Raw genomic sequence first — 8,347 nt, forward strand, 5'->3', positions numbered from 1 at the left:
AGAGGAGATAGATTTGCTGTTGGATTTTCGATATAACGGGGTCTCTACATTCTGAGTGGAGTCAGTCTTTCTTTTAACATTCTTATTCCTCAAGAGCACTCCCCACCAAAAACCCTTCACATGAATGCTCTCTTAAAGGCTTGTGGTGGTCACTTTAGATTTTTACTTCTGACCTCGGGCACTGTAGCATCTCTTTGCTGAACAAAATGCTGTTATTTCCCAGCTCTCAGAAGCTATTTTATAACACTTGCAGTCATGTGTCATGCTGCCTTCTTTTTTTTTCCTGTTAGCTCCTAGGAATAGCAAATGCCATCGTTGTTTCATGTTACCCTTGCAATATCTTGCATATAAAGTGGGGACAGAGTGTGCCATTCTAAAGGCTACAGCCATTTCTACAGTCTGGGGTGAATGTCAACATCCTCCCTTTGCCCTTATAGGGAGTGGCGAACTGAAAATGCACATGATTCTGATAGAGCTGTTGCTGTGTATGTAATCACGCAAAAGGCTCTGCTTAGTTTGAATTGAGTTAGTCTTTGCAGACATTTTTCTGCTTTTAAGATACATGGATTCTCTCTGGTAAGGACAAGTAGTGAGGGTGAAATTAAAAGCTGAGAGAAAAATGAATTCACCCCAAAGAGAGAGTCAAGCCCCAAGTTGTTCCAAGTAATATGGAAATAAGCCAGCACCTGAGAAAGATGTGACTCATAGAAGAACTTGAATCAAAGAGAACAGCCAATACATTAGAGAAAGAACATTATCAGAAAGCCAATTTTTAACCTTTTCTTTTCTACATTACAGTTTCCTTCCATTTAAGACAAACTCCCTGGTCAAACTGCCTGTTACTAAAGCCTGAATTAATCACTTATTAATTACATGTCTTTGGGGAGTTCATATATCCTCTCAATGCTTCAGTGTTTTATCTAGAAAATGGGGATAATAATGGCTATGTCATAGGATTGGTGGGATAATTAAGTGACTACACACACACACACACACACACACACACACACACTAGTGTCTTGTCCTAGCAAGTGCTGGCTATGAGGTTGTTATTATTACCAGCAATGTGATTATCCCCAAGAGCTAATAAATTCTTAAACATGAGAGCATTGCTCTAGCTGTGTTTAGGCACCTTCGTCCATGTTTTGGGGTGAAGCATGCTCAGGAATAAAAAAGTAGTGAGAGACAGCTGGAGGTATTCTGTAAGGGAGAAAAAGCAGTGACAAGCAAGACAGGGTGGCTTTTGAGGACACGTAAGGAGTGATCTCAAAAAAACTTGGGAAGAGAATTAGACTTTCTAGAATTAGACTCCTATATTCAGTATGGGAGTTCACATATTGTTGTATGTATATTTAAAGTAACAAATACACTAGAGGCCTAGAGAACTTGGGACACTAAGGTTTTATTATTTTAATTAAGATTTATTTATGTCACAAACATTATTTATTGACCACCTGTGTGAGCCTGACACTTTAGTAAGTGTTGCACATACAGCTACAACTTAGATTTGTTGGGGAGAAACATAATGAGCAAGTAAACAGATGTATACAAGATATTTACAAATCATGATAAGGTCAGTGAAAGTGCATAATGATAGAGAGTAATTTCTGAGTACATATTAAGGTTATCAGGAAAGGATTTTCCTTTTTTTTAAAACTTTTGTTCATTTTTGAGAGGGGGAGGGGCAGACCGAGGGGGACAGAGGATCCAAAGTAGGCTCCACTTTGACAGCAGAGAGCCCAATGCAGGGCTCAAACTCAGGAACCATGAGATCATGACCTGAGCCAAAGTCAGATCCACCAGGTGCCCCTATCAGGAAAGGATTTTCTGGAAGGAAAAAAAAAAGACTTTAGCTGAAATGTAAAATATGTAAAAGAGAAAGTCAATAAAAAGCCAAGAAAATAGTTAACCAGGCAGAAGGAATAGCAGTGCAAGTTCCTGAAGCACAAGAAAAGCTTGATTTCAGGATGCAGAAAGGAAGCCAGTCTGGTTGGAGTTCGGTGTGGCAGGAAGGGTGGTAGGAGATGATGCAGCCAAGAAAGACAGAATCCAAGTCAGATTCAACCTGGAATATACGGGTAAGGATTGTGGATTGTGTTCTAAAATAAAGAGAAATCATTCATAGGTTTTAAGTGGGAAAATGAAATAATAGGCTTTATGATGTAAAAATACTGTAGATGAATTTTACATATTTCTAAAGCAAATCTCTCCACCTTTGCCTTCGATCAAGATGTCAAGTTTTCCTCTCTAGTGGATTTTTCCAAGCAACACACAGATACACTGATTTTTTCCCCTTCCATCTTTAAAAAACAAACAAAAAAACTATCAACCCTTCTTCCTACTTCAGTTATCATCTTATTTCCCTCATTTACTTTACATTATAAAGAAGGAAAATGACTGAATGGGAGAATATATTTGCAAATAATATATCTGCTAAAGGGTTAGTATCCAAAATATATTTTAAAAAACTTATGTAACTCAACACCAAGAAAAACAAAATCCCACTAAATTATGGGCAGTAGACATGAACAGACATTTCTCCAAAGACAGAGATGGCCAACAGACACATGAAAAGATGTTCAACATCACTTACCATTAGGGAAACACAAATGCAAACTATAATGAGATATATCACCTCACAACAGTCAAATGGCTAAAATAAAAAAAAATACAAGAAATACATGTTGGTGATGATGTGGAGAAAAAGGAACAATCTGTCATTGTTGGTGGGAATGCAAACTGGTGCAGCCACTGTGGAAAATATTAGGGAGGTTCCTCATAAAGTTAAAAATATAAATACCATATGATCTAATAATTCCACTACTGGATATTTAGCCAAAGAATATGAAAACACTAATTTGAGAAGATACATGCACCCCTATGTTTATAGCAGCATTATTTACAATAGCCAAATTATGGAAGCAGCCCAAGGGTCCATTGACAGATCAATGATAAAGAAGATGTGGTATATATACATATATATATGTGTGTGTACACACACACACACACACACACACACAATGGAATATTACTCAGCCAAAAAAGAATGAAATCTTGCCATTTGTAATATCATTGATGGATCTAGAGGATATAATGCTAAATGAAATAAGTCAGAGAAAGAAAAATACCATATGGTTTCACTTATATGTAGAATTTAAGAAACAAAACAAAGAAAGAAGAGACAAACCAAAAAACACTCTTAATTATAGAGAACAAACTGATGGTAACCAGAGGGAAGGTGGGTGGGGATGAAATAGGTGATGGGAATTAAGATTGCCCTTTTCATGATAAGCACTGAGTAATGAATTGCTGAATCAGTATATTGTATGCATGAAACTAATGTAACACTGTATGTTAACATGATAACTATACTACAATTAAAAATAAAAAGAAAATGACTTGAAAGTTGTCTGTACTCTCTGCAGTTTAGCTACTTCCATTCTCTCTCTCTTTTTTAACTGAATCATGCATCACTGACACACAATGTTATATTGGCTTCAGGTATATAACATAATGATCCAACAGTTCTAGGAGTGCCTGGGTGGCTCAGTAAGTTAAGCATTTGACCTTTGATTTCAGTTCAGGTCATGATCTCATGGTTCCGGAGATTTTGCCCCATCGGGCTCTGTGCTCTGTCAGTATAGAGCCCGCTTGGATTCTCTCTCTCTTCCTCTCTCTCTGCCCCTACCCTATTCTTTCTCTCTCAAAATAAATAAGCTTAAGAAAATAATGACACAACAATTCTATACGTTACTCAGTGCTCACTATGTTAAGTATAGTCACCATACAACATTATTGCAATATTATTGACTATATTCTTTATGCTGTACTTTCCATTCCTGTGACTTACTTATTTTATAACTGATAGTTTAAACCTCTTAGTCCCCTTCACTCACCTTCTCTCAATCTCAATCTGAGTAGATTTTCAACTGCACCACTCTGCTCTTTGTCATGGTCGTCAATGACATCACTGAAGCTACTTTGTCTGTTCTCAGGCTTTGTCTCAGTTGACCTATTAGCATCCTTTGCCATTGTTTATGCCATCTCCTTCTAGAAACCTCTTCATCATTGGCTCCCAGGATACCGCACTCTCCTGGTATCCATCCCACTTTTCTGGATCTTCAGCCACTTTTGATGGTTCCTTCTCATTCTCTAAATGTTGGCATCTCCTGTACCGTTTCTGTATTCTATGTAGAGAATATATTCTCTATTCTGTTCTATATATTCTACCTTTTCTATTCAACACTCATTTCATTATTTGATCCATTCTCATGGTTTTTAAATATCATCTGTATTCTGAGGTCTCTCACATTTATATCTCCATCTTGGACCTCTAACCCTGAACTTTAGACCCTCATATATAACTGTCTACTTCACAACTGTGATGTCTAATAGGCATCTGAAACTTAATATGTTACAAACATTGCTCCTACTGTCCATCCCCCTCAAAAGAAACAGCCTCATTATTTCAGTTGTGTGAGCCAAAAACTCGAGGTCATTTTTGATACCTTTTCTCTTTCTTCATCCAATTTATTGGCAAAATATATTCACGGTTTCACTAGTTATTACCTACACTGCTACTACCCTAAAAAAATCACCATCATCTATTTCTTGCCTGCTTACAACTAGCTCCTAACAGATATCTCTAGTTTTGTTTGTGTCCTCCTAAATATATTCCAAATACAGCAGCCACAGTGGTACTTTTTACACAAAATTCATGTCATATCAATCCTCTCGTGACTTTACTGGCTTCAGTGGCTTCCCTTAGCACTAAAAAGCCAAAGTTCTTTGTTTTCCTGTAAGTTAGAATGCCATGCGTGATCTGACCTTTTTGGAAATCTCTAAATACTTGTTCCTCATTTACTTTTCTCCAACCATTATGAGTCCCTTGCAGTTTTTCAAATATTCCAGGCAATGTTTATACTTTAAGGGCTTTGTACCCACTCTTTGCACTGAGTGGACAGTTCTTCAAGACATTCACATGGATAGTTCACTAGCTTGATACAGACAGTTATCAGTCAGAAAACATTAAGAATATTAAATGAAATGTCTTGATGAAAGACATTAAGCCTTTTAACAGAGAATATTCAATGTAGAATTGGTGAAGCAGGTGTTGAAGGACAGGAACAGCCAAAGGCAACAGTTAGGTTAACACTAGATATAAAGGCAGGAGGCAGCTAATACCTCTACAACTAGAAGAAACAAATGCAAGGGTGCAGAGTTCTCAGAATCTAATAGCTCAGGGGAGTGGACATGGAGTCAAGGCTCAGACATCTGAAGAGGGGACACAGATCAGTTGGCTTGGGGACCTTGGGAGTTCAGAGGAGTCCTATAAGGCTTGGTCTCGTATCTCAGAGGAAGAACTGTTGCCTATCTGCATTGATGCCTCAGAGAATCGATCCAATGAAGTACCTGGAGAACTGAGACCTGGTTCTCTGAGATGGGAACTCTCAGGAATCAGAATGAGACTGATTCTAAAAGTGCCAATAAAAGTTAAGGACTGGAATCAACTATTTCTTCCAGGGTGAAAGGGCCATTTCTAGAGTGATGCTGACAGGAACAGAAAGCAACTAGGAAAAAAAGAAATCCCCCTTTCCTACTGCCACATTTCAGTCTCTTCCTAGTGAACTCTACTGGAAGAAATGGTAAGAAACCAGCTGACAATGGAAAAAAAAATATAGCTTGCAGAGTCCCAAACATCATATGCAGCATATAGAATCAGAATCACTTATTTCTGGACTCTGTGGAATGTCTGATTCAGTGGACCTCAAATAAACACCAAAAATCTATGTTTTTAAGGCATCCAATTGAAGTTCAGCTAGATTTGGAAAACACCGATCGGGAACAAACATTTCGTTTTGTAATGAGGAAACTGAGCAGGAGAAACGGGTCTTATGGTCTATGATGTTTATTTTATGTGTCAGTCTCACCGGGCTATGGGGTTCCCAGATATTTCTGGATGTTTCTGTGAGGATGTTTTGGGATGAGTTTAATATTGAAATTGGTAGCCTGAGTGAAGCAGACGGGCCTCAGCAATGTGGACATGCCACGTCCAATCAGTTGTTCTATTCAGGCCCAGATATAACAGAAAGGCTGACCTCTCCTCAAATAAGAGGAAAATCCTCCTTCCTGAGTGCCTTTGAGTGGGGACATTGGCTTTTTCCTGCCTTTAAAACATAACTGAAACAACAGCTCTTCCTGAGTCTCAAGCCTGAAGGGTTTGGGACTAAGTCTATTCCATTGGCTCTCCTAGCTGTCGGTTCTTTATACTTGGACTAGAACTACACAATGAGCTCTCTTGCAGCTCCAGCTAGCTAAATGCAGATATTGGAACATGAATTGGATCTTGAAGAGAAAGGTAATAGTAAACTGCTAAACTATGGGAATGATGTAAAGCTTATAAATAATGTAGCTGACAGCAAAGGGGAAAAATGGATTAAACATAATCTGCAGGGAGGTGGGGTGGGAATTTATTCAGAACGAACAATGTAGGATTCAATATGAAAAAAAGTCCCATATGAATGTAGTATTAAATGAAGAAAAAAAATTCAGTAAGATATGAGCAACCTTAGACCAGGAAGTGACTGTCCTTTTCCATGTGTCTGTGGAAAAGCTTCTCTTTCTGAAGTTTTGTTGGGGAATAATAGCATTTCTTCTGTATAAACCACATGTCATAAATCATATGATTTATTTTTTTAAATACCCAGACCATTAATCAAAGAAACAAAATCGATGCCAATGAAAGCCATCCTAAATTTATCCTGTCCTCCATACATAGCATACTTACTAAACTATAAAGGCTAGCATACCAATGGAGAATAATTAGAACAACTATATTTTAAGGTTAAGATACAAATCTAGGAATATCTGTTTACTTCTCTTCCTGATTGCTTCTCTTCTCCCAAAGGTATTGTATATCTGATCCCTTCTCTTTCCCTTGAGTATATTAAAATATTAACTATTTTTATTAAACTTGTTATTTCTTAAAAAAAATGGAGATGCTTCTTAGTGTTATAAGCCTTTGGGAATTTTTCTTTGAGTTTCATACACTATTGTTATTCTACTGACAACAATAAGCAGAAAACACATGCACAGGACTTTGCATGACATCTGCTGGTTAAGAGTGTACATGATACAAATGTTCATTTTTTTTTTCCAAATACATCAGTGAATAACTTCCCCAAGGCTACCCATGTAAGGACAATTCTCACAGGACTGGGAGGCTCCCTTTCACCCAAAGTGTGCCATAGACACATTCTTTATTTTTTTTAAGTTTCTTTCTTTTTCTTTTTTCTTTCTTTTTTTTTTTTTTTAGAGGGAGAGAGCACAAGCAGGGAGGGCACAGAGAGAGAGAGAGAGAGAGAGAGAGAGAGAGAGAAATCCCAAGGTCTGTACTGGCAGAACCCAAAGAGGCTCAATCTCAAGAACTGTGAGATCATGACCTGAGCTGAAATCAAGAGTTGAACGCTTAACTGACTAAGCCACCTAGGCACCCCCACGTAGATCCAGTCTTTATACCACAGTTTCATTTTACACAAATAAATATTAATAAATAAGGAAAGAGAGTTTGATTGGGACATCCTAATGGCACTTCTTATCTCATTATTTTCTGAACACTATGGCATTTCTTCTGAAATATTAACCTATCTAACTGGCAAATGAAGCTGGCTTAAAAGTTAGTGAAGGACCTGGGTACCTGGGTGGCTCAGTTGGTCAACTGTCTGATTTTGGCTCAGGTCATGATTTCATGGCTGGTGGATTCGAGCCCCACATCAGGCTCTGTGCTGACAGCTTAGAGCCTGGAGGCTGCTCCAGATTCTGTATCTGCACCCCCCCCCCCCTCCCGCCGCCCCTTCCCCGCTCGCACTCTGTCTCTCTGTATCTTAAAAGTAAACATTAAAAAAATTTTAAATAAAAAAAGTTACTGAATGACTGAATGCAGGCAGTGAGTTCTAGTAACACAGGAATGTGGGAGGGTTGACAACTTGTAAGAGATCAACAGTGATCTGTAGCCCTCATCAGCCCAATGTGTTTAACATTACCTTTCATTTTATTACTAGAAGATTATATCTTCCCTCTATTAATATGTAAATAATATAATGGATACATTTGCAACATAATTTGAATTATTTTTATGATGGTAACTCTCCATTTGCCTCAGATCCAGTCCCTGAACTCTGCAGTCCCAGGTATTGATCACAGCAGTCTGTATCAGTCAGGCTCCCTTGCTGGCTGGCTTCTTAGTCTGGCCAATGGGAGGCACCAGCATGAGAACAGGTGACAGGAGGAGGTAGATTATCATGGTCTTTTTCCTTACTGCCTCCCTGCTTGGGTTCTGGGTCTTTGG

Source organism: Herpailurus yagouaroundi, unplaced genomic scaffold, assembly GCF_014898765.1.
Source record: "Herpailurus yagouaroundi ecotype Mexico unplaced genomic scaffold, PumYag 28, whole genome shotgun sequence".
NCBI classification, from domain to species: Eukaryota; Metazoa; Chordata; class Mammalia; order Carnivora; family Felidae; genus Herpailurus; species Herpailurus yagouaroundi.